The sequence below is a fragment of the Suricata suricatta genome, chromosome 2 (genome assembly GCF_006229205.1).
Source record: "Suricata suricatta isolate VVHF042 chromosome 2, meerkat_22Aug2017_6uvM2_HiC, whole genome shotgun sequence".
NCBI classification, from domain to species: domain Eukaryota; kingdom Metazoa; phylum Chordata; class Mammalia; order Carnivora; family Herpestidae; genus Suricata; species Suricata suricatta.
In genome coordinates, this window is record NC_043701.1 from 63,479,185 (window position 1) to 63,502,534 (window position 23,350).

Sequence of the window (23,350 nt, forward strand, 5' to 3'; positions counted from 1 at the left end):
AAAAAAAAAGATGAGCTCAAGAATTCAAATTCCCAGCTCAAGTGCCAAATGAACCACTGAAAGCTTCTGTGTGCCCTGAAGGAGTCCCTTACCACCTGTTGCCCTAGAGCTGAGATTGCTGAACATCAAACAGAATCTCAGTCTGCAATTGGCTAAATTACAATCCAAGTTGAACTCCCAGTTCAACTACAGTTAAAGTGAGGGCATTGACTGGGAAAAAATGGGATCATCGGGAGTTGGAAAAAAGATGTGTGGGAAGACCCTGATGCATATGGGGACACTATGCCTCTAAATTCTGATAGATCTTCTTTGCCAGGGGAAAAGTTCTCTCTACCCAGTGGAACGGCCTCCCTACCTCCAGTGGTAGCAGTCTTTCCACTGCTCTCTTAGGGGATTAACCATACTGTAAAGACATCAGGATAATGCTGATTCTCTTTAGGACTCTCACTATTCTTTGCTTCTAGACCTATAACTAGATTTAAGTCCCAGCAGGCACCTAAAGGTGGGGTTTGAAGTATGATGACCCATGAGGAGGTGTGCTACATTCTAAAAGAACTACTTGAGTTTTCTAATTCATATAGGCAGAAATCCAGAGAACATATGTGGGAATGAATATTGAGGGTATATAGGGTAATGGTGGGAAGGAATGTAACTTATTGATTAATACAAGCTCTCTAAGCAGAAATTCTGCATTTATAATGTTGCAGTTTGGATAGTTAGAAAGGGCTATCACAGAATCAGACCTAGACATACAGAGAACAAATGAAGGCTGCCAGAGGGAAACAGGGTGGGGAGGATAGGGAAAATGGGTAAATAGATGTGGGAAATATAGGCTTTCAGTTATGGAATAAATAAGTCACAGGAATAAAAGGCATAGCATAGTGAATGTAGTCAATAATATTGTAAAAGTGATGTATCGCTGCAGATGGTAACTACACTTGTGATGAGATATAGAAAAGTTGAATCACTATGTTGTAACCTGAAACTGATGTAACACCGTGTGCCAACGATGCTCACACCTGATACTAATGTATGCCGACTATGCTCAGATTTAAAAATTTTAAAGTTTAAAGAAAGGAAGCAATGTCATGGTTCAATGTGTTCGTTGAAAGTAAACCAGAAGGTGGCCCACCGTGAGCAAATTGGAAATGCTGAACATGCTTTAATTTAATATGTAGGAAGGGATTCAAAAGCTCAGGGAGATTGGAATGTTAGCGTGGATTTGAAATTTAACACCTACTCACTCACCCCAAAAGGGTCCATAAAACATCTTACACTACTACTGTGAGAACTAAATCTGTGAGGGGAGCCCCAGCTCAACATCCTTGTAGAGTTCTGTGATTGTTCTTCTGCGCAGACCAGAACTTTCAGTAGGAACTCTTGTCAGTGAATTCATAACCTAAACGTAATGGGAATAATTACATTCCAGGATGGCAGGCACCGAGTGGTGGCTTTCAACTGCCAAAGGGCAAGGTGGGTGTGGTTACCATAATGGACAATAGAGTCAAAGCAAAATCAGAACAGTCTGACTCTTGCCAATCCATGGTGTTGGCAAGTTGTTCATGGTGCTCATAGAAGTGAAATAGATAGGAAGTTTACTAAATTCTTGATCTATTTAAGCAGAAAAGTTCTAGGTAAAGTATTCAAAAGTCCAACCTGAATGAATCATAAAAACAGAATCACGGCACCTTAATCAATTTCCAGATTTTAGCTAGTTTACAGACCCAGAATTCCTTGATTGAAGGGGAGGTGTGGCCACCTTGATATACTGCTCAAAATATGTGCTATTAATCTTTCTTCCAGCCATCTTTAAAGGGATCAATGGCCTTTAATCAAGGTAAATGTACACCAAGAAAAAGGAAATAACCAGACTTTGGGGACCCACTGGATGCTGATTCTGAACTGACACAAATTCTAAAAGATCTAAAATGTCACTGTGGTTCACCAGTCAGAGAAGGGGTTTATGGAGTCAGGTGACCAATGAATTTTTAGCTCAGCTTTGTCTCACGGTGGCCCCAGTGGGTCCCCGAGCCCATCTTGTGTTTTCACCCCAGTTCCAGTAAGCATAATTGGAATAGATAAACTCAGCAGCTGTCAGAATCCCTACATCGATTTCCTGACCTGTGGAATGAGGGATATTATGGTGGAAAAGGCCAAGTGGAAGCCATTAGTACTGCCTCCACCAAGAAAGATAATGAACCAAGAGCAATTCTGCATTCCCAGAGGAAGTGCAGAGATCAGCTCTGCATCAGTGATTTGAAAGATGCAGGGGTGGTGATTCCCATCACATTCCCATTCAGCTCACCTGCCTGGCCTATGCAGCTGACAGATGGATCCTGGAGAATGACACTGGATTATGAGCTTAACTGGGTGGTGACTCCAATCACAGCTGCTGCACCAGAGATGGTTTCATTGCTTGAGTAAATTAACACATCCCCGGGGACCTGGAATGCAGTTGTTGATCTGGAAAATGCTCTTTTCTGAACACCTATTAGTGAAGACCACCCAAAGCAATCTAAATAGCCTTTTCCTTCCGTAAGATATCACATTGGTCTGCTACACTGATGAAATTATGCTGCTTTGACATAGTGAACAAGAAGTAGAAACAGTTCTAGACTTATTAAGACACTTGTGTGTCAGAGGGTGGGGAAGACTGACAAAAATACAGTGACCTTCTAACACTGAAATTTCTCGGGGTACAGTGGTGAGGGGCATGATGGGATGCTTCCTCGCCTTTTAAACTGAAGGATGTTTGTTGCATCTGGTCTCTACCCCAACCAGGGCAATATATTTTTCATTTGGCTCCATTATTCTGGTTCATTTACTGAGTGACCCAAATTTTGAGTTTTGAGTGGGGCTGAGAACAGGTCCAGGCTGCTGTGCAAGCAGCCACTTGGGTCACATGATCTAGCAGATCCAGTGGTGCTTAAAGTGTCCGTGGTAGATAAGGATGCTGTTGGGAGCTTTCAGCAGGCCCCAGTAAGCGAATTGCAGTGCAGGCCTTTAGAAATTTAGAGCGAAGCAACTATTCTCTTTTTCAGCAACAGGTGCTGGTTGGCTATCAGGCCTTAGTAGAGGCTGAATCATGGGCCACCAAGTTACCATGTGACCTGAGCTGCCCACCATGAACTTGGTGTTACCTGGCCCACAAGTCATAAAGTTGGGCATACACAGCCACACTCCATCATGAAATGGAAGTAGAATGTACTTGAGTGGGTTCAAGCAGACTCTGAAAGCACAGGGGAGTTACATGAATAATTGGCCCAAATGCCCCTGGTCCCCACACCTGCCACCCTGTCTTCTCTTTCCCAGCATGCAGCTGTGATCTCCTGGGGAGTTCCCTGTGATCAGATGGCAGAGGAAGAGAACACGGGGCCTGGTGTAGAGATGGCTTTTTATGATATGCAGGCATCATATGCACATGTATATTCAAGTGTTCTTTTTCTCTGGAGAACCCAAACAAATATAGACACCATGGGAATGACCTGTGATTAGAATTCCAGTGGGCCAATAGGGCAAGTGTCAAGTTGATGGAGAAAATATTATTGAGTCAGTAGGTCCTCTGAGGTGCTTTAAATCATACCGCCTAATGTAGAGGGTTGGCCTTGCTTCAGTCAATTAAAAAACAACAACTGACTAATTCAATAAAAAATGCCCAGATATTTAGTGAGTCTCTTAGAAGATTTAGGTTACAGGGAGGATTTTTTATTTACAACTCAGAACCTAACATTTACTCCTACGTTGTAATTCATTGTATGGGATCTCTAATCACAGAAAACAGCTGTGCAGCCACATGCAATCAGGACTAGAATGGGGATCAGTTACCAACATAATTGGATATAGTTTTGGTTTTGGCAATAACTTTGTGAGGGAATTAAGGCACGAAGTTGACGTCTGTTTAATCTCAGTTGGTAAAAGTATCTGATATTATTTTTGCTATTTTTGTTAGTTTGAAAAATTTCAGTAAGAAAAACTAAAGAAGTAATTCTGCTTCCCTCATAGGCCCCAAATGTCTCCACTGGGAACGTCTGAGAACACAATACTGTGTCTTCCCAGGATAGTTTTCTTCCTTTTACTGCCTCAGATTCACATTATTTAATTACTGTACTTTTTAACTAAAATATTTTAAAACTAATTAGACACTGTTTTGTTTTAACTATTTTTTCCAGATGTCTTTCTTGCTTACCAGCCAAATTTAGGAAGTGATGGCAAACAAGTTTGGCAGGAACTGCATGTTTCACTGTTTTATGGGCACTGTGTAATACCAATATTGTCACTTTAAATTGTTCTTTACTGTTCTCCTGGGTTTTTACACTCTCTGAACTATTTCCATTACTGATGATTCTATGCCTCTTCCTGCTCATTTAAGCTGAGACCTCTTTTTATGTCCAACCTCTTAAACTAAAGACAGTATTACTCTTGAACAGTATTTACTTCAAAGTAATATATGTATATTTATGTATCTGTGGACATATCTCAATTACTGAAAAAAAATCTACTTCCAGGAAATGCATAGTTGTTTACATTTATATTACAGATGAACAAATAGAGGTATAGGAGCTTAAATCCCAATTAAGATAATAAAAAATAAAACTAATTATAACTAACATTTATTGAGACCTTACTATGCTGCAGGCATAGTATGTCCTTTATTATCTCATTTAATCCTTTAAACAATCCTTTTGCACAGGCATTACTGCTACCTCCATTTTACAGATGATAAGACCCGGGTTCGGAGAGGTTGTATAATTTACCCACAGTTTAGGTGGATCTAGCAGAATCCACTTTTTAAAATTCTATACTGGACTGACTTAATCACCATACCTAGATTCGAGTGGGTTTGCTGAAAAGGTTAGATTTCTGCCTCAGTGGTCCTAACCCTTCCTATGCAACAGACATAAAGTCTGAAACAGGGTATCTTTTACACCTTTCAAGGAAACACGAGTGTATTCCTAAATGTCAGAGTGGATGCTGCCTTTGGTCTTGGGCTTGGCTAAGACTGACTGACCCTCTCCAGTAAGCCTTGAAAATCTTCAGTCTTGTTGGACCTAACTATGGTGATTTATAGAGGAAATATCACACAGGGAGTTTTGCAAAGCCTTTGGTTGACATGCAAGCGACCCTGATCTGAACACAGGGCTCTGTATGTAGTTAAGATCTCGGGATTGCTTGATGTGTTTCAGGCAGACAACTCTTCTGAGACCATCAGAACCAAACCATACGTTTGTGCAGTGCTCTGTGGTTTTCAAAGCCCCTTCTTGTATAGTATCTCATTTGACCTTCCTCCCAACCCTTTGAGGCAGGCAGGAACTGTATTATCATTATCTCTACTTTTTACATTTTTTATAGAAACCTGAGTTTTCAAAGAAGATAAGTGATTTTCCCACTCACAAAAGATGGAGCACTTCAAATACAGAGTCAAAGCCATTCCTGCCTAGACACCTGTCAGTCTACTCAAAACAACAAAGCTACAGATGCTAGCATCTGTAAACTTGGCCAAATGATAAATTTGTAAAGACAGAAAAGACAAAGTCAACAGTGCCTTCCACTAGCTCAGTTTTTCTATTTGCAAATCTTGCTCACTACTGTCTGGCCAAGTGCCAGGCATAGTGCAGTGACCCAATCAATAAAGGTGCATGAGGAAGAGAGGGGTGTGGTTCATATCACAGGTTTCCAGTCCCCGTAAGCTCCCAAGTTCCGCCATCTAAACACATCTTCTTGGTTCGGCTCTGAGCAAACCTTTAAATATAATAACGAGAGCTTGTCAAAATCCGTGGTAGCTTTTCAATATGTGGAAAGATGTTCAGTTTTTAGAAACTGCTTTTTTTATTCTGACCAGCTTCAAAAGGGACTTGAATTTTCTGCACTCTGAATATGACAGTAAGCCTGGTATTTTTCTGTTATTGTACACCAGTGGTAAACATTGACTTAAGCAACCAGAATGTTCTTGAAAGTTATCTATAAACTAAATCACCAAAAATGTGATTTCAGGCTCTTAAAGGGAAGATTGTTTTTACAAGAAATATCTCATACTCATGTTTGTAAGATTATAACGTTACAGTTGGCTTTATCATAATCAGAGAACACCTTGGAATTTGTATGTATGAGAGACTGTGTGTTTGTGCAATTTGTAAATATACGCTGATCAAATATTTTTTATTCATTACTCTGCAGCCAGCATCCTTAAGTATAAGTTTGTACAAATGCAACAGTTATAATGAGTGAGTCATGATTTTGAAAGACCTGACCAATGATAGATAGGCTAGCCATTAAGAAAATTAATATACATGCCTATCACTGTCACTGGAAATCACAAGAGTAGACCATTTTTCCTCACTTGCTTTAATAGGAGAAAAGTGTTCATTTTTTTGTTCCATTAGTAAGAGGGTAATTCTTTGGAAATTCAGATTTTTAATAATCTTTTATTATATTTTAAATAATTTTTTTGGAAATTTTATTTATTTTGAAAGAGAGTGTGTGTGCAACCAGGGGAGGGGCAGAGAGAGAGAAAGACAGAGAGAATCCCAAGCAGGTTCCTCAATGCTGGTGTGGAGCCCAATGTGGGGCTCTATCCCATAAACTGTGAGATCATGACCTGAGCTGAAACCAAGAGTCTGTTGCTTAATTGAGTGAGCCACCCAGGCATCCCTAATTTTTATTTTAATTCCAGAGTAGCTAACATGAATCATTGTGTTAGTTTCAGGTGTACAATATGGTGATTCAACAGTTCCATACATTACTCTGTGGTCATCAAGATTAAGTGCCCTTTTGGGGTGTCTGGGTGGCTCAGCAGGTTAAGCATCCGACTTTGGCTCAGGTCATGATCTCACGGTTTGAGGGTTTGAGCCCTGCATAGGGCTCTGTGCTGACAGCTCAGAGCCTGGAGCCTGTTTCAGATTCTGTGTCTCCCTCTCTCTCTCTGCCCCTCTCCTGCTCATGCTCTTTCTCTCTCAAAAATAAATAAACATTAAAAAAAAGATTAAGCACACTCTTAATCCCTTTCACCTATTTCACCCATTCCTCCCACCCACCTCCCTCTAGTAAACCATCAGAGTGTTCTCTACAGTTAAGGGTTTGTTTTTGTTTTCTTGGTTTGTCTCATTTTTCCCTTTGCGTTGTTTCTTAAATTCAACATAAGAATGAAATTATATGGCAGGTCTTTCTCTGACTTTTTCCACTTAGCATTGTACTCCCTAGCTCCATCTACGTCATTGAAAAGGGCAAGAATTTTCTTTTTTTTTTTTAATTACTGAGTAATATTCCATTATATCCATCCATTCACCAATCAATGGACACTTGAGCTGCTTCCATATCTTGTCTACTGTAAATAATGCTGCACATAGGGGTTGTATTCTTTGCATTAATACCCAATGGTGCGATTACTGGATGGTAGGGTAGTTCTACTTTTAACTGTTTGAGGAACCTCCATGCTGTTTTCCACAGTGGTTGCACTAGTTTGCATTCCCACCAACAGTGCACAGAGGTTCATGTTACCTCTCTTTCCTTAGGAAAAGGGGGTGGTAAAAGAATCGTCCCTATGACACAAAGCAAAAGCCATTCATTGTTTTGATTGAGGCCTGTCAGAGGTTTAAGAACCTTATTTGGTAGTGTAGAATTTTTCTTGCAAACTAGGGGGAAAAAAGGCCCTTTCTGTGTTGTCATTGTCTAAATCTAGGTTATTTGAATATTTAGTTATTGATACATTTTATAGATATTTGAAAATAACACAATTGTGTTTATTGAAGGACATTTCAGAACCTTGCAGGATGGAGGAAATGGCCGGTAAATCCCAGTAGGAAAATAACTGTTCGCCCCCAGTAAGGTACATTTAATTCTGATGGTCCTTTGTGACCATGTTGAAATAATTCTCAGGCTCCCTAGAGGCTGACAATCCCGATAGCTTCATCGGGCAGAGGAGCAGTCTTGAAACCAGTTTGGGATTGCCCAGCAGCTCTGGACAACTGAGTGGAAAAATCTGTTATTGGAAAAATTTGATCCTCCTATTTGCTTTCCCCAAAAGTTAAAAAAAACCCATAATGCCAGACAGTTTATTCTGTTACCCTGGAGGAGCTTGTTTCAGAGTTTGTGCTGACTCATGAGGTATTTAAGTACTCGAATCCTCAAAATTAAGCATGAGAACTTGTACAGATTTTCAAAATGGTAACTGGTTTTTTTTTATGTTTATTTTGAGAGAAAGAGATAGAGAGTGAATTGGGGATGGGGAGAGAGAGAGAAAAAGGGAGAGCAAGGGAGGGGCAGAGAGAGAGAATCCCAAGCAGGCTCCACAGTTCTCAGCACAGAGCCAAACATGGGGCTCAAAGCCACAAACTGTGAGGTCATGGCCTGAGCCCAAAGGACGAGTCAGAAGGTTAACCTACTGAGCCACCCAGGTGCCCCAGTAGCGGTTTTTTTAAGTGTATATTTAAAAATCTATGAGAGGTAAACTGATCAGCATAGTATTTGCAATGAATACTTGCTGAAGGAATTAATAAAACAAGTTCTACTTGAGAAGCTCATCTTAAAAAATTCAGAATTTTGTCCAAATGCATCAATGCAAAAAATTAGGAAATGTCTAAGGGTTTGAATACAACAAATTTTATTCAGCAAATCATCAGCATCAACACACAAGACACTGCGGGGTTATGAAGGTAAAAGACATAGGTCTGTTCACAGTGAGACGGGAAAGACAAACACAAATTACAGGTTAGTGCAACCCAATACGGAGATACCATTATAGACACACCAAGTGTTTTGAAAAAGTGGGAGTACGTGAATTCCAACTTGGGGTCATCAACTGTGCAAACCCTGATCTGGGACAGATAGGCTCTACATGTTATACCGTAAATTAAAAAACATTTTTTTTTAATGTTTATTTATTTCTGAGAGAGACAGAGTGCGAACAGGGGAAGTGCAGAGAGACCAGTAACCACGAGACCATGACGGCTCAACTGACTGAGCCACCCAGGCGCCTCCAACTTAGCCTCCTTCTGTAATCAATACTGAATAGAAACCTAGTTGCTAGTCACCTTATATGTAAAAGTAAAGACATGAAATATAAACCTGTCGAACAATGAATCATGAGCCACGCTGCTTTCCAGATCTAGTTCCTACTCGCTCCACTAGTTGCCTTGTTTCTGGCTTGTATGTTAAGTTCCATTCAGAGGACAGGGAAAGAAAAGAATCTGAATCCTTAACAAAGACAACTTGCGTGTAGCAAAATAAACTGCTAATGTGTTTTTCAGCTTTGAAAGAACTGATGTTTCAAAAGTCAACCATCGTGTAAGTCGGGTGGGGTGGTGGGCTCTCTCTGTGTAGGTCCCCACCCTTGCTAAAGACAGAATGAGTTACCCATATGGATCTGGGGTGCTCTTGGATGAAGAGTGATTCCAGGTCATGGAAACCAGAGCCAGCTCCAGGCTTCGAGAGAGGAAGTCTTGGCTGGTGCTTTCAGAGGCCTGGGTAGAGCTGGGAGTCTGGTATGCTGAGCTCCTACTTGAAGTGCCTTTGTGGGATGAGGGAGAGCAGTGCCGGGACCAGCCGTGAACAAGAAAATAGCCAAGATCTGACTCCAGCTCTTTGAATGACTGGCTGCTTTTCTGCCATTCAGTCCTGGCCTGAATGTCACTCCTCAGAGAAGACTTCCTGACCACTTTATTCAGCAGTCCCCACTCTCCTCTACGCCGACCGCACCATTCTGCTTAATTTCATTCCAAGAACCTGTCAGTGTCTGGAATACAGGCTTCGTGAGAGTAGGGAACTCCCAGATATTGGTCACTCCTGAATCTTTAGCACCTAAAACACACTTGGCACATGTAAATACTCATGAAATGTTTGTTGAAAGGATAAAAAAGAGATAAAGTTGCATCCTAAAAAAAAAAAAGACTATTCTAAGAATGAAGAGATACAGTTTAGTCACTAATGGGTGGGGAAGAGTGCCGATTTAAACTACCGGCTCTCCTGAATGCCCCTCTCCCCACCCCCTTCTGTCCCAGCAGATTCTGATATACCTCCCAGGGGACAAAACCCCTTATGAGAAATCACTGTGGTGGAAGATATCATCAACGAACATGTGCTCTGGTTAAGAAGGGACTGGAGATGGGAAATAGGCTGAGAACCTCTAGCTTAATGAAAAGAACATTGGAAAGAAGTTTAAGAATTGACTCCAGGGGCATCTGGGTAGCTCAGTTGGTTAAGTGTTTGGCTTCTGGCTTCGGCTCAGGTCTTGATCTCACGGTTTCATGGGTTCGAGCCCCGCCTCAGGCTCTGTGCTGACAGCTAGCTCAGAGCCTGGAGCCTGCTTCGGATTCTGTGTCTCCCTCTCTCTCTGACCCTCCCCTGCTCGTGCTCTCTCTCTCTGTCTTTCAAAAAAAAAATAAATAAATAAATAAAAAGAATTGACTCCATTGCTGGTTAATGGAGATGTGCATAATTAACTAGTTAATTCTTCCATCAAATATGGATAACAGCACCAACCGACAGATTGCTATGCGATCAGAAGAAACACTACTGGTGAATGTACTCAGCACAGTGCCTGGTCCAAAGAAGCCGTTTAATGCCTCTTAGCTGGATGTGAGTATGCGTGACCTGGAGTAGCTACCTCGACTCTGTGCACCTCAGTTTCCTCATCTATCAAAGAGCGGTAACTCCACCTCACAGGACACTGTGAACAATCACTGTGATAACCTAGGACAGCCACTCACACCCTGCAGAGTGGGGTTCAAGCATGAGACTCTATTCCAGGCTCCACCACGGGTTAGTGACTAAGTCAGTCTTTGGTGCCTCTATACCTTTATCGGTAAAGAGAACTTTATCTCATTATCTACCTTCCCACTCTGAGGATAAAATGAGATAACAGTTTAGAAAATGTTTTGTGAAAGTGAAAAGCATTATGAAACACAAGCTTTTTGTCATTATTATCATCAACATCAGAATGACAATTCCAATGGCTCTGGTGATAGCTCGATTGAACACTAAAGGTCCTATTGAGCCTGCATGACAATAACTTTTCACTCACAGATCAGCTTGGGGATGTGGAAAGTATATGAAATTAATGGTAGTTCCTTCTGTTCTGGAGGGGTTCTATTCTCCACAGAACAGAGCTCTGTATGTCAATAAATATTTGTTGCATGGAAAGAAGGAAGGATTAATTCTCAAAAGTAGCCATCCCAGAAAGTATTCAATAGTGAAATAATGTTACGATGAGGAAATCTACTTAACAACCTCATACTATGAGTTCTGATACCTTTCCTGTCCCCGACTTCCTAACATTTCCTATGAGTCAGTGGATCAGGAGTGCCCCAGGTTATAGGTCTAAGGGTTAAACACAAAAGAGCAGTGAGGAAGGCTGGATGCATTACCATACAGAGACATCAGGCCAAGGGCAAAGAGGCATAAGTCCTTATCTGAGGCTTCTGGTTAGGATGGGAAGTCTACAAAGCTGTTTGGAGCTGAAGCCCAATAGCCAGGGAGGCTATGAGTGGTGTCTGGGTTTAAGAGATGTAGGGCTTTTACGAAGTTTAAAGCTAGTGCAACTCAGGATTGCCTGCCTAGTCAAACCTTGGTGGTCAAATGGCCTCACACTGGCCATTGCTGATGTTTAGCTGGAGAGACACTTTGGCTGGCTGGCTGGCTGGCTGGGGAAAATGAGACAGCCTTTCCTCGCCACTGCTGCTATTAACAGAAGCCTGGTACAGGTCCCTCTTTATGTCCCTCTGTGATGTTTCTCTAACGCCTATTGCTTATCTACATTACAGAGCTTCGTCATCGTATTTAAGAGTTAAATTTCTGAAGTCTCCCCCCATTAGAAAGTGGTAAGACTCTGGTTCATCCTCGTGTCCCCAGTGCTGCACATGGTCCCTGGCAGACAACTTGCACTAGGCCGCGTGAATGAACGAAGAAGGGGATGGATAAAGTGAAGGATGGGCTCTTCTGCTCTAAAAGCCTAAGGCTGCTCCACCTGAGAGAACAGAGGGTAAGGTGACCAATCAAGGGTCAACTAACATCACATTAACTCCGTCCTATTATTTCTACTTCCATTACACCAGTGCAAGAAACTCAATTATGCTCACCAGAAAAATGTATTTCCAAAATGGAACCTGAGAGCAAGTTTAATTCCAATGAAAATGAGACTCTTAAATACAGATAACAAACTGAGGGTTGATGGCGGGGGGGAGAGGGGAAAATGGGCGATGGACATTGAGGAGGGCACTTGTTGGCATAAACACTGGATGTTGTATGTAAGCGATGAATCACAGGAATCTGCTCCCGAAGCCACGAGCACACTGTATACACTGTATGTAAGCTAACTTGACAATAAATTATGTTAAAAAAGAAAATGAAAAGAAAATAAATATTAAATTCCTCTCTGATAGAAACAGAATATTAAGGGCAATAATATTTATTCTACATGTATGGACTTAAAAATTACACAAACTGGTAGAAGTCTATGGGAATAACTCACATTTACTGGATCACTAATTCTGCCTTGTGATCATTCAGATGGAAGCCAGAGTAGAGTTTTCTATTATCTGTAAAAATAATACGTGGACATAGTTGGGAGAACATTTACCTATTTTGGAAATTTTTTTTTAGTTTCAATAAATTGCTTAAGAATTTTTAAAAAGCACAGGGCACAATATCTAACCCAAAGAGACAAAGAGAGAGGGAGGGAGGGAGAGAGAGAAAAGAAAAGCACAGCTTTCAGATTCCTTAGAAGCATTCATATATATGCAAAAAGGGGTAATCACAATGCTAGCAGAAGCCAGTGTTGTCAATATACAAAGCAATTTTATAGATTGAAAGAGGATAATTCTTGGCAGAATTTTGGCAATGATAATTCTAGTTCCGTAAAAATACAGTCTATTTCAGACTTAATTACTTAAGATTAGTTTTCCTCTGAATTAATGCAAGTAAGTAACCATATTTTTTTTAAACCACATATCTCAATAGAGACAGGCTCTACTTGTCTATTTATATAGTGGAGTAGACTGAACAATCTAATGAGAATAATAAGCATTTAATTCCTTCTGGTATGAGTGTATTATCAGAAGCCTGCAAACTAGCTTTAATCAAGGTGGATCAGTTTAAAGATGCATCTGTGAGTCTTAACTAAAGTGCTTAATGATTCCGTTGCATAGGAGCTTGAAACATAAAGAGTGGATACGGAAACTTTATTTTGTAGTTCACTCTAAAGGCAGCTCTACTGAATATTCATGAAAAGAATGACTGAAATGAATGAAGTAGTATTCAAAAGGCAAAAGAAAGAACAACTGTCTGAAAAGAACTTTCAATGGCAAGAAATGCCTTAACGTGCTATATACACAAATTCATATAATAATGCTATTCCCATTAGGCGAAGTATTACTGCTGTGACATCTTATACATCCATTTATCATGCTACAGCTATGTGACTTAGAAACAGATACAGCATGAATTTATCTGGAGGGCTGATGATTACAGCTGGTTTCATGAGAAAGAACAGAAGAGATAGCGTTTGTGAACTCCTGTAGTTCAAACCAACATTTATTCAGCACTCAGATACAGGTTAGACATTGGGACCGCTGTTGGGGATAAAATGGATGAACAAGGCAGGGTCACTAATTCCCTCAGTGAAATCATGGTTACTTGGGGAGGATGGACCTGTAAGAAGATAAAGATTTGGAGCTCATTAGACACTCTAATAAAGAGTGCAAAGGCCTAGCCACACATTTTCAATCACTTTAAAAATTTTATTTTTAACATTTATTTATTTTTGAAAAAGAGAAAGAGCACAAGTGAGGTAATGGCAGAGAGAGAGAGGGAGACACAGAATCCAAAGAAGGCTCCAGGCTCCAAGCTATCAGCACAGAGCCCGATATGGGGCTTGAACCCACAAATTGTAAGATCATGACCTGAATTGAAGTCAGACGCTTAACCAACTGAGCCACCTAGGTGCCCCCTCAATTACTTTTTAAAGCTACCACACCATCTTTTGTTGAGTACTTTCTAGAAAAGAGAAGGGGTAGACAACGTTATTTCCAAGATACATAAGATACCTTGTTGGAAATCTTTAAAAGAGTATTTATAGTTAAATTCCTTCAATAAAACCCATATATTTTCAACTTTTAAAAAGAGGAATCTGGGTAAGGTAAGATAATTAAAGTAAAAGTGTTTTAAGTCATCTAAACTTTTTACATTCAAATGATTTGTACAATTTTTTTTAGCAAGAAAGATAATTTATCACTTCATTTTAAAAATGCAGAGAAGAAATAATCACTATACTGTACACCTGAAACTAATATAATACTTTATGTTAACTATACCGAAATTAAAAGAAAAACTTAAAAAAATACAGAGGAGAAATAAAAGATGTGTATACAGGGGACATTAGGGAGAATAAACTTATGGCTGGAAGGGATAGATGAATTGTAATAGCCATTTCCAGCACCCTAAAAAATGAAAGAAGAAGGCTTAAAAAAGCAATAATGTTGCTTATCCAACCATCCTCTTCTGTTTTCCCTATTAGAATGGTCCAGTCCTTAAAATTTCCCTAGGTTCAAATTCCAACACACCTCTTTCATTTCCTCCTTACGAATGAACATAAATAAATTTTATTTTCATGGTTCACCTTCCCCACAATTTATGCATGTTCTGATATCCTAATTCAGATTTTCATTCTATTCAGTTTTCACATTAATTCTCAACTGACTGACCCTCTTCATCTGTAATTATTACCATGAAGGTTTTGAATATCATTAAACTCTTCTCACTGACTGCATTAACTTTAAGGTAATTTGATTAATTTGGCAAGCCATGGGTAGGTGCAGATTTAACACCTCACAGAATTTGTGCATTATCACTATTTTGCAGCAAGTAAATCTAAAAGATAAACGAAATCCTTGGAGACCAGATAAAAACAAGGCTGCTTGTTCCCCTGCGAGATTTTTCAGTAATTTTGTTAAGCTTTCAATAGTGTGTCCAAATTGTTTCCCCCAGAATTACAGAGCATTCCTCCACATTCCCCTGCAGTCTTGGTTTAATAACTTTTCATTTCGGCGGAGCATGTGTATTTCCAGGGCTCAGCCAAAGGTTCTTCACTTGGGAAAACACAATGACTTGGAGGCAGCAAAAGTTATCAACTGATAAATTGTAGAACAATGTAGCCTGCCCAAACCTTCACCTTAGAAAGGCTTCTACTCTCTACAATATTCATCAGGGACTCTGTGTGTGTGTGTGTGTGTGCGTGTGTGTTTCCCCAGTGCCTTACTCCACTTCCACCACTGGCTGTACCATATGCAAATGAAGTGGCTGTTATTAAAATGATGCGGGGGGATGATGGGAAATGCTGAAGAGCCTCTCACAGATCTAACAAAAGTGATACTTGTTCATGGGAAATGTCAACATCTTCCTTTAGAGGCACAAAGAGTTGGTTACAAGGTTTTCTCGGGTAGAATCCTTTTAGTCTCAAGCATCCCTTCAGGCAAATTGCCTTAGCCACACACACACCGCCCCACCCCTTACCCACCCCACACCCGCCAGGTTCCAAAGGATGCTGTAACAAACCCAAGGCACAGGGTAGACAGAAGGCAGATGGTAAAAGGAGGACGGGAGGATGAGTAGACTACTACACAAAAGTGCTGGTAATAGGGAGGAGGAGAAAGGATTAGAGAGAGGGAAAAATTCGAATGGTGGCATAGAGCTGTGAGGCTCAGGTGCCTCTGAGTGACTGTACTGTGACAGATTGCCATCCTTCATGTATGTGTAAGAGGCTTTGTTGTAAATGTAAAACATGAAAACATAAAACCAAACCAAACTAAACCAAAATGTCCTACAGCTGCCGTCTATCCTGGTAAGCCTAACTCAATAATTTAAAAAAAATTTTTTTCTAATGTTTTATTTATTTTTGAGAGAGAGAGAGAGAGAGAGAGAGAGAGAGAGAGAGTGTGAGCAGGAGAGGGTCAGAGAGAGAGGGAGACATAGAATCTGAAGCAGGCTAGCTGTTAGCACAGAGCCCGACACAGGGCTCAAACCCACAATCCGCGAGATCATGACCTGAGCTGAAGTCAGATGCTTAACAGACTGAGCCACCCAGGTGCCCCTCAATACTTCTTTTAAGTGTTGATTTTGGTTGAGTTCACTGCACTATTGTGCTGACTTGTTTATTCTGTGGATCACTAAGACCAGTGAGGTTTTTTTATTTCTTAAGAACTACTATCTAGTGAGTCTTATTGTGATGGGATCTGGGTTTTACTGTTTCTTTCAAGTGGTAATTTGAGCATAATTCCTTAAAAAATGCATTCTGTCTCAATAATCAGTAATCCTTACTAAGGACTCAGTCTGACTTATAGGCATTTGAGTTATTGGTGGGTATGCATTTGCCAAAATTTGATCAATGGTATCAAGATTCATACATTGCACTATAAATAATTATTGAGCTCTAGTTAATGATATGCATGCTAAACTGCTTAGGTATTGGGGCACCTGGGTGGCTCAGCTAGTTGAGTGTCTAATTCATGTTTCGGCTCAGGTCATGGTCTCAATGTTCTTGAGATCGAGCCTTGCATTGGGCTCTGTGCTGCCAGTGTGGAGCCTGCTTCAAATTCTTTCTCCCTCTTCCTCTCTCTCTGCCCCTCAACCCCTCATGCTCTCTTTCACTCTCTTAAAATAAATAAATAAATAAACATTAAAAAAATAAAGTGCTTAGGTGTTAAGGTCACTGATGTCTACAACTCACTCTGAAATACATAAAAAGTAAGATGGATTAATGAAAGGATGGATGCAAAAGATAACATGATAAAGTAAAAACTTGTTGATTCTAGAGTCTAGGTGGCAAGAGTCTAGGTCTAGATGGTTGACCACTGAACGATTCTTTCAAGTTCTCCTGTGTTTGAACATTTTCCTCATAACATTTTTGGTAAAACAAAACAAAAAAAATAACATGTACTGCAACTATCATCTATGACAGACTGTACTCCTGGGCCTTCCCAAATTGTAACCAATAATTTGCATATATCAGCATTTCAGATGGAACCTGACTGATCAGCTGAAAAGAGTTTAGGCATAAACATTCTCAGAACTTATTCTGACTCAAGATGAGGGAGTGTTTTCATTGCTACATATCTCCTGAGGGTCTTTGCAAGTACATTGCTGGGCATCTCACCTTTTCAGCTTAAGACTGAATGTTGAAAGGTCTTGTATTTATTGCACAGAATCTACCATCAATAGTTAAGAATTTAAGTAAATACCTCATTGCAAAAAGCTGATGCTCTAGCTTAGCCACAGAGTGACCTCCAGGAGGGTAGAAATTCTCTTACCTCACTACTGTGTCCCCAGTGCTAACATACTGGTAGATACTCAATTTAATATACAGTATTCATCTACTACAATAAATATTTATCATATTCAATGGCAGGGTAATTTTACAGGCTGGGCTCAGTTTCCTCACTAGAGATCTAATCTAGTTTGTGTAGTTCACATCTGAATGGAGTAATTTAGATACCTATAAAATATGAAGTTAGTGCTCCATACTAATGACAATGACAATGGCCAATGTTGACTCCCTGGCTCATTTACCCGGGCCTTTAGAAAATGGGGAAGAGATAAGCATAAGCTAAGATCAGACAATGTAGTTCAGTCTAGTAGACCTCTCGAATGCCTCCAAAATCCAGTATTAAAATCCTCAAACAGCCAAATAATGAGGACCCACCAGGAAAGTGGTGGGCAAGATTCTAACATCAAATTAAGAGACCAAATAGAATTCTACTTTAAGCTCAGAAACAGCCAAGCATGTTTTCACTGCCCAGTGAAGTCTCAGTTGACTTTGACTTTACCTGCTAATCCGTCCATCTATTTAGGGCTGCACCTAAATGTAGAGTGACAAAGATAGGTATACCATGGTCTGTACTGGTGGGTAGGCACTCTCAAGTGGCACCCATCATGCCCTATGGTGGGGGCACAGGTGGGCAGACCCCAAGAATATATGCTAAGGACTGGACAGGAGAAACGTTGAAGCAAGGCTGGTAGTGCAAATTAGGACATTATAATATAGTATGACTTGATATAACATAATATGAGATAATGTGATATAATATCAAACATTCTAAAGCTGTGAAATATTCTCAGGTATTTTATTTGATCCACAGGACATTACTGTCCACCTGCCTTGAGGCATAGAACCCAGAGGTGAAGGCAGGGTGTGCCCCTGGCTGGAGAAGGAGAGTGTGGATGTGGCAGCCGAAGGCAGAATCTGTCGACTGTGAAAGGGAAATCCAGGGTTCAAATGTCTCATGAAGTGGGATGGAATGTGATAATGACCGTAATCACTAGCTGTGCCACAGAGCCTTCTTGGCAGGAGGGCTCACCAGAATCTCCCCACACCTGGAGGAAGCCTTTTTAGAATAAGTCTATAAGACTGAATCTTAAGACACAAATCATAATGACTCTTTCTGAAACCTCTTTCCTAGAAAAGCGGGCTGTAACTTTTTCTTGACATGTGGGACACACAACCAATATCAGGTGACTTAGAAAAATGCCTTAAATAATTGTCTTCTACTGCTTTTTTTTAAATGTTTATTTATTTTTGAGAGAGAGAGCAGGAGAGAGGCAGAGAGAGGGAGACAGAGGATCTGAAGCAGGCTCTGCACTGATAGCACAGAGCCCAATGCGGGGCTCAAACTCTAGATCAGTGAGCTCATGATCTGCGCTGAAGTCAGAAGCTTAACCAACCGAGCCAGCCTCTACTGCATTTCTTAATCTGAGGGGCCATTCCCCCCTATATTCTGTACAGGTTTCTCCTGATAATCTGAAAGTATGAAAACTTTCATAAGCTGAAATGGCATAAAGCAAAAAGCAATTACCATTAATTTATATGGGAAAAAATTTTGAGTATTCCCAGACCTCAAAATAACCTCTCTTAGGCTCTTTTGATACCTTAGGACACATCTTGTTAATGCATTCACAAAATAAACAGAGCACAGGATGCTCACAGACATGGCTCAAAGCCCTGGTGGCCTGATGCTGAGATGCTGAGTGGAGATTCCTGGAAGGCTTGACAAAGCCACTATCACCACTGCGGGTGCCCGCGGCTTCTACAGAGTCTCGCAGAAAAGCAAATGCTGAACTTTTGCTTTTCACTTTTTTCTTGTAAAAGCAAAAATCCCATTTGGATTTCTTTCAGTAGGGGAAAACCGGTACTAATGTAGGTCTTTTGAAAAAGCAAACTTTCAGAAAGCAGGGGATACCTGCATATGCCTCAATAAAAAGGAATTAACCAATCTTTGTTCTTCCATAGAGAAACAGACTCAAATGTATTTTTCTCACCTCCCCATGGTTGAGGGGAAAAAAGAATCTGTATTACATGGGAATGCTTTGAGCATTTCTTAAAGATGTCAGGATGCATTAGGAGCCTTGGGGCAGAATGAACACAGTGATGGTCTTCTAGAAGATACAAGATGATAATAGACTGACCACTCACAGAAACCACAGCGCAATATGCCTCACATTATGGAGAATAAACTCTATCTCCTGCTTAGCTGCTAGCATTTAAAGAAGGTGTAGTTCATGAAACCAGAGGAGCACTTCTGGCAACAGTGAATATCAGACACTGGGGGAAACCACTAGTAGGTTTAAAAATCTTTACATGAAATAAGAATTCATTTTGTACAAGGGAAATACACATACACTCACACAGACATATACATTTGTAAATATACAAGCTACAGGGGTGCCTGGGTGGCTCAGTCACTTAATCATCTGACTTCAGCTCAGGTCATAATCTTGCAGTTCACGAGTTCGAATCCTGTCTTGGGCTCTGTGCTGATGAGTCAGAGCCTGGAGCCTGTTTCAGATTCTGTGTCTCCCTCTCTCTCTCTGCCCCTCCCCTGCTGGTGCTCTGCCTCTTTCTCTCCCCAAAAAAATTAAAATATTTTAAAAAATTAAACTGGCATTCTGCCTATATTTTTTAGAAAATCTGGAATTAAGTTTGTCATTCCACTGTGACAGCTAGCACTGGCCTAGGTCTAAAAAAAATTTTTTTTACATTTTTAAATTTTAAAAATTGTTTTTTTTATTGAGGTATAATTGACATCCTAGGTTTTTTTCACTTTTAATTATTTTGCACCTGCTTTTTAAAAATCTTTATCATAATTACTGAATGTATTTTATTTAATCCAATCTAAGATTATAAACAGTTATTCTATGAAGAACTCCAGAAAAAAGTGTCAATTAACCTATGAAACAATGCTATAATTTGTTCATTTTATGATGCGTACTGATTTCAGAGAGATAAAAATAAGAAAAAATGCACAGTTTTAGAATTGATAAGATATGGTATCTGTCTTGTATTTGCTTCTCAAATCCTGTTTGGAAGCAAGTGACATGATTATAATAAATATGTACATGAGGCTCCACACTGCACTGGCGAGTGTACTGCTCACTGGGTTGCCTTGGTTAACCCAACCCAATTGCTTTTTACCCAACGCAAGCGGGTTGGGTAAGCTATTAACAAAAAAGGGCAGGCTCACTAACCCTCCGGCACACACACTGGTGTCCTGGTCACCTGGGAACACACCCATAGACTGAGAAGTCTCTGAGACACCCACAGTAAAAAGCTTTTTCCTCTGACATCTGTATCTTTAAATCCCACTGCAATTCTAGACCTTGCAAATGATGCACATGCAATAAAGATTTGTAGAATTAATTTCCAAGTAACTTAAATTAATAATTTACAGAAGAAAATCTTTATGCAAACTTTTACTGGCTACTTTTTTTAAAATACTACACCAATTCAAACCATCGATTAAATGTGAAGTATGTTTTGATATTATTTAATGAGAGTAAATATGACACCAAACACAATGCTTGACCCAGATCAGGTCTTCAGTGAGTATTTGCTGAATAAGTAAACAAAGTTAACTAGATCTTTCTAAAGTTATCACGAAATAGAAATTTGAAAGGTCAAGTGGTAGGGTTGAAATAGACAAAATACCTCACTTAGCTCACTCAGATGATTCTATGGTCTTGATTCTTACATTCCCATATGGTAGCACAGTGCCATGTGGATGATGTTTTGCAAGACTAGCCAAGACAGTATGGAATTCAGGACCAGAGTCTGGTCCAGGCTGGGAGCCAGATGGCCTTGTGACTTGGGCTGACAGCTACAGCTTAGTATCCTCATCTATAAGAGGAAGGAAACTGAACTAAGAACGCTCCTAAGCCCCTTCTGCTCCTGACATCAATTTTTTTTAATTTATAGTTTATTGTCAAGTTGGTTTCCATATAACACCCAGTGCTTCTCCCCACAAGTGCCCTCTTCCATGACCATCACCCACCTTCCTCTTTTTCTCTCTCTCTTCAGCCCTCAGTTTGTTTTCAGTATTCAGCAGTCTCTCATGATTTTTAGAAACATAAATGATGTCATGAGGAGATCCCTCACCAAGTGCCATGCAAGCCTGACCCCTTTGTCTCCAATGAAACTCCAAGAACAGACCTTCATGTCCTTCAAACATGCTTTTTCTCACTAACATTCATGGAATAACCTTGTATTAAATACTCTGCTTATGGTAATAATAGCTCCCTTGAAAATGAGTCTACCAAATAAAAGATAACAGTAATGATTTTAAGTGAGTGAATACTATATAGTTAATAACAAGGGCTGAGTTTAAGCCAGAAGATAGTGTTACATAACCAAACCTCTGATCACTAAATCTCTTCCTAATGGGACCCTCGAGTACTTTGTAGGAAGGAAATCTGTTGTTGCTCTGATATGACAGCCTATTTTCCACTCTTTTAAGCACTTCATAAGGATACATTCATGAGGAAAATACCTTAATTGCCTATTACTAGTCACAGTCCAGTAAGCATGGAGAGTAGATTTGCACTAATAAAACAATTTGGTTTAGGAATGCAAAAATAAATTTCTTTGACACAGCCAAAAGAGAACAAAACCCCTTAATTTAATTTGTTGATAGTTTACCATCCAATGGGAGCTAAATGACACTCAGAAAGTACTGGCTTATAAGGTAGGAGGGACTAGATAATTCAAACTGGAGACACTGAACAGGAAGAAAAACCTTAGAAACGGTTGAAATATTTGAGAGCATTGATAGAAAAGAAATTATAGGCAGTCCTATAATGAAACAGAGTGAATAAAAGTTTAAGACTCTAAACACAAAGGTTAAAGTACAGAGTAGAAGGATGTGATTTTTCCCCCTTACATATAGCAAGAGAACTCTAAGTAGAATATAGAATTTTGGGGGCACCTGAGTGGCTCAGCTGGTTGAGCGTTCGACTCTTAATTTTGGCTCAGGTCATGATCTCATGGTTTGTTGGGACTGAGCCCCACGTTGGGCTCTGTGCTGAGTGTGGAGCCTGCTTGAGATTCTCTCTCTCTGCCCCTCTCCCCCACTCTCTTGCTGTTGCACATTTTTTCTTTCTCTAAAAAAATTTTTAAAAGTTAAAAAAAAATACAGGGGCACCTGGGTGGCTCAGTCGGTTGAGCGGCCGACTTCAGCTCAGGTCATGATCTCACAGTTCGTGGGTTTGAGCTCCGGGTCGGGTTCTGTGCTGTCAGCTCAGAGCCCGGAGTCTGCTTCGGATTCTGTGTCTCCCTCTCTCTCTGACCCTCCCCCACTCATGCTCTGTATCTCTCTCTCTCAAAAATAAATAAATGTTAAAAAAAAAAACCTAAAAAAAATACAGAGCCTTCAGTGTCAAAGGAGGTAAAAAAAAAAAAAAAAAACCTTGGCATTAATTCAAAGAATGACAGCAATAAATGATTAATGCAAGTCAATAGAACCATGAGACAAGATTAAGGGAGTTTATCATGGGCAGGCTGGTCACATGTAACCCACGTGCCACGGAAGAGAATGGCAGGAGAGGGTTTTATGAGACATGAGAATTCACGTCCCACTGCTGCTTCATGTTTACATGATAGGGAAACTGAGGCACATGGGGGCGATTATAGGATTGACCTGAGATGTTCAATCAGTGGTGTGCTGACGATAAAGATTTAGCTCTAATTTCCAGTTCTGCAGGTATCCCATCAGGTGACATAATCAGAGAAAATCTAGCTCATATAAGCAGTTCTCTCATTAAATGGCAAGGGGGGGTCTCAGAATCTTGAATTTTTCCTTCTTCATTTCTTTACTTTTTCCTTACTTCATTTCATTGGATTGTCCTTAATTTTTCATTACTTTCTTTCAGGACTGCCGATCACATCAGCCAACTCTTGGCTTATGAGTCTTGGCTCTGGACCATTTAAATCCCCCCAGCAAGAATGAATTTTCTAAAACAGAAAGCTGATGGTGGCACTGTCTCCTCCTGCTTCATGGCTGTGATCTCACAGTGACAAAGAGGGAGGCACATCTTTGTTTCT

General features: G+C 40.2%; 1 protein-coding gene and 1 long non-coding RNA gene across 4 annotated transcripts in view; both read right to left on the reverse strand.

Moving 5' to 3' along the window:
- The window catches only part of LOC115281963, an 85,089-nt gene extending 72,562 nt beyond the window's left edge, over window positions 1-12,527 (reverse strand). Inside the window, exon 1 of the long non-coding RNA XR_003904475.1 lies at window positions 12,461-12,527. This is a non-coding gene — a long non-coding RNA (uncharacterized LOC115281963). The remainder of the gene's footprint in view (window positions 1-12,460) is intronic.
- The window catches only part of LHFPL3 (LHFPL tetraspan subfamily member 3), a 556,172-nt gene that overhangs the window by 297,076 nt on the left and 235,746 nt on the right, over window positions 1-23,350 (reverse strand). The window lies entirely within an intron of this gene.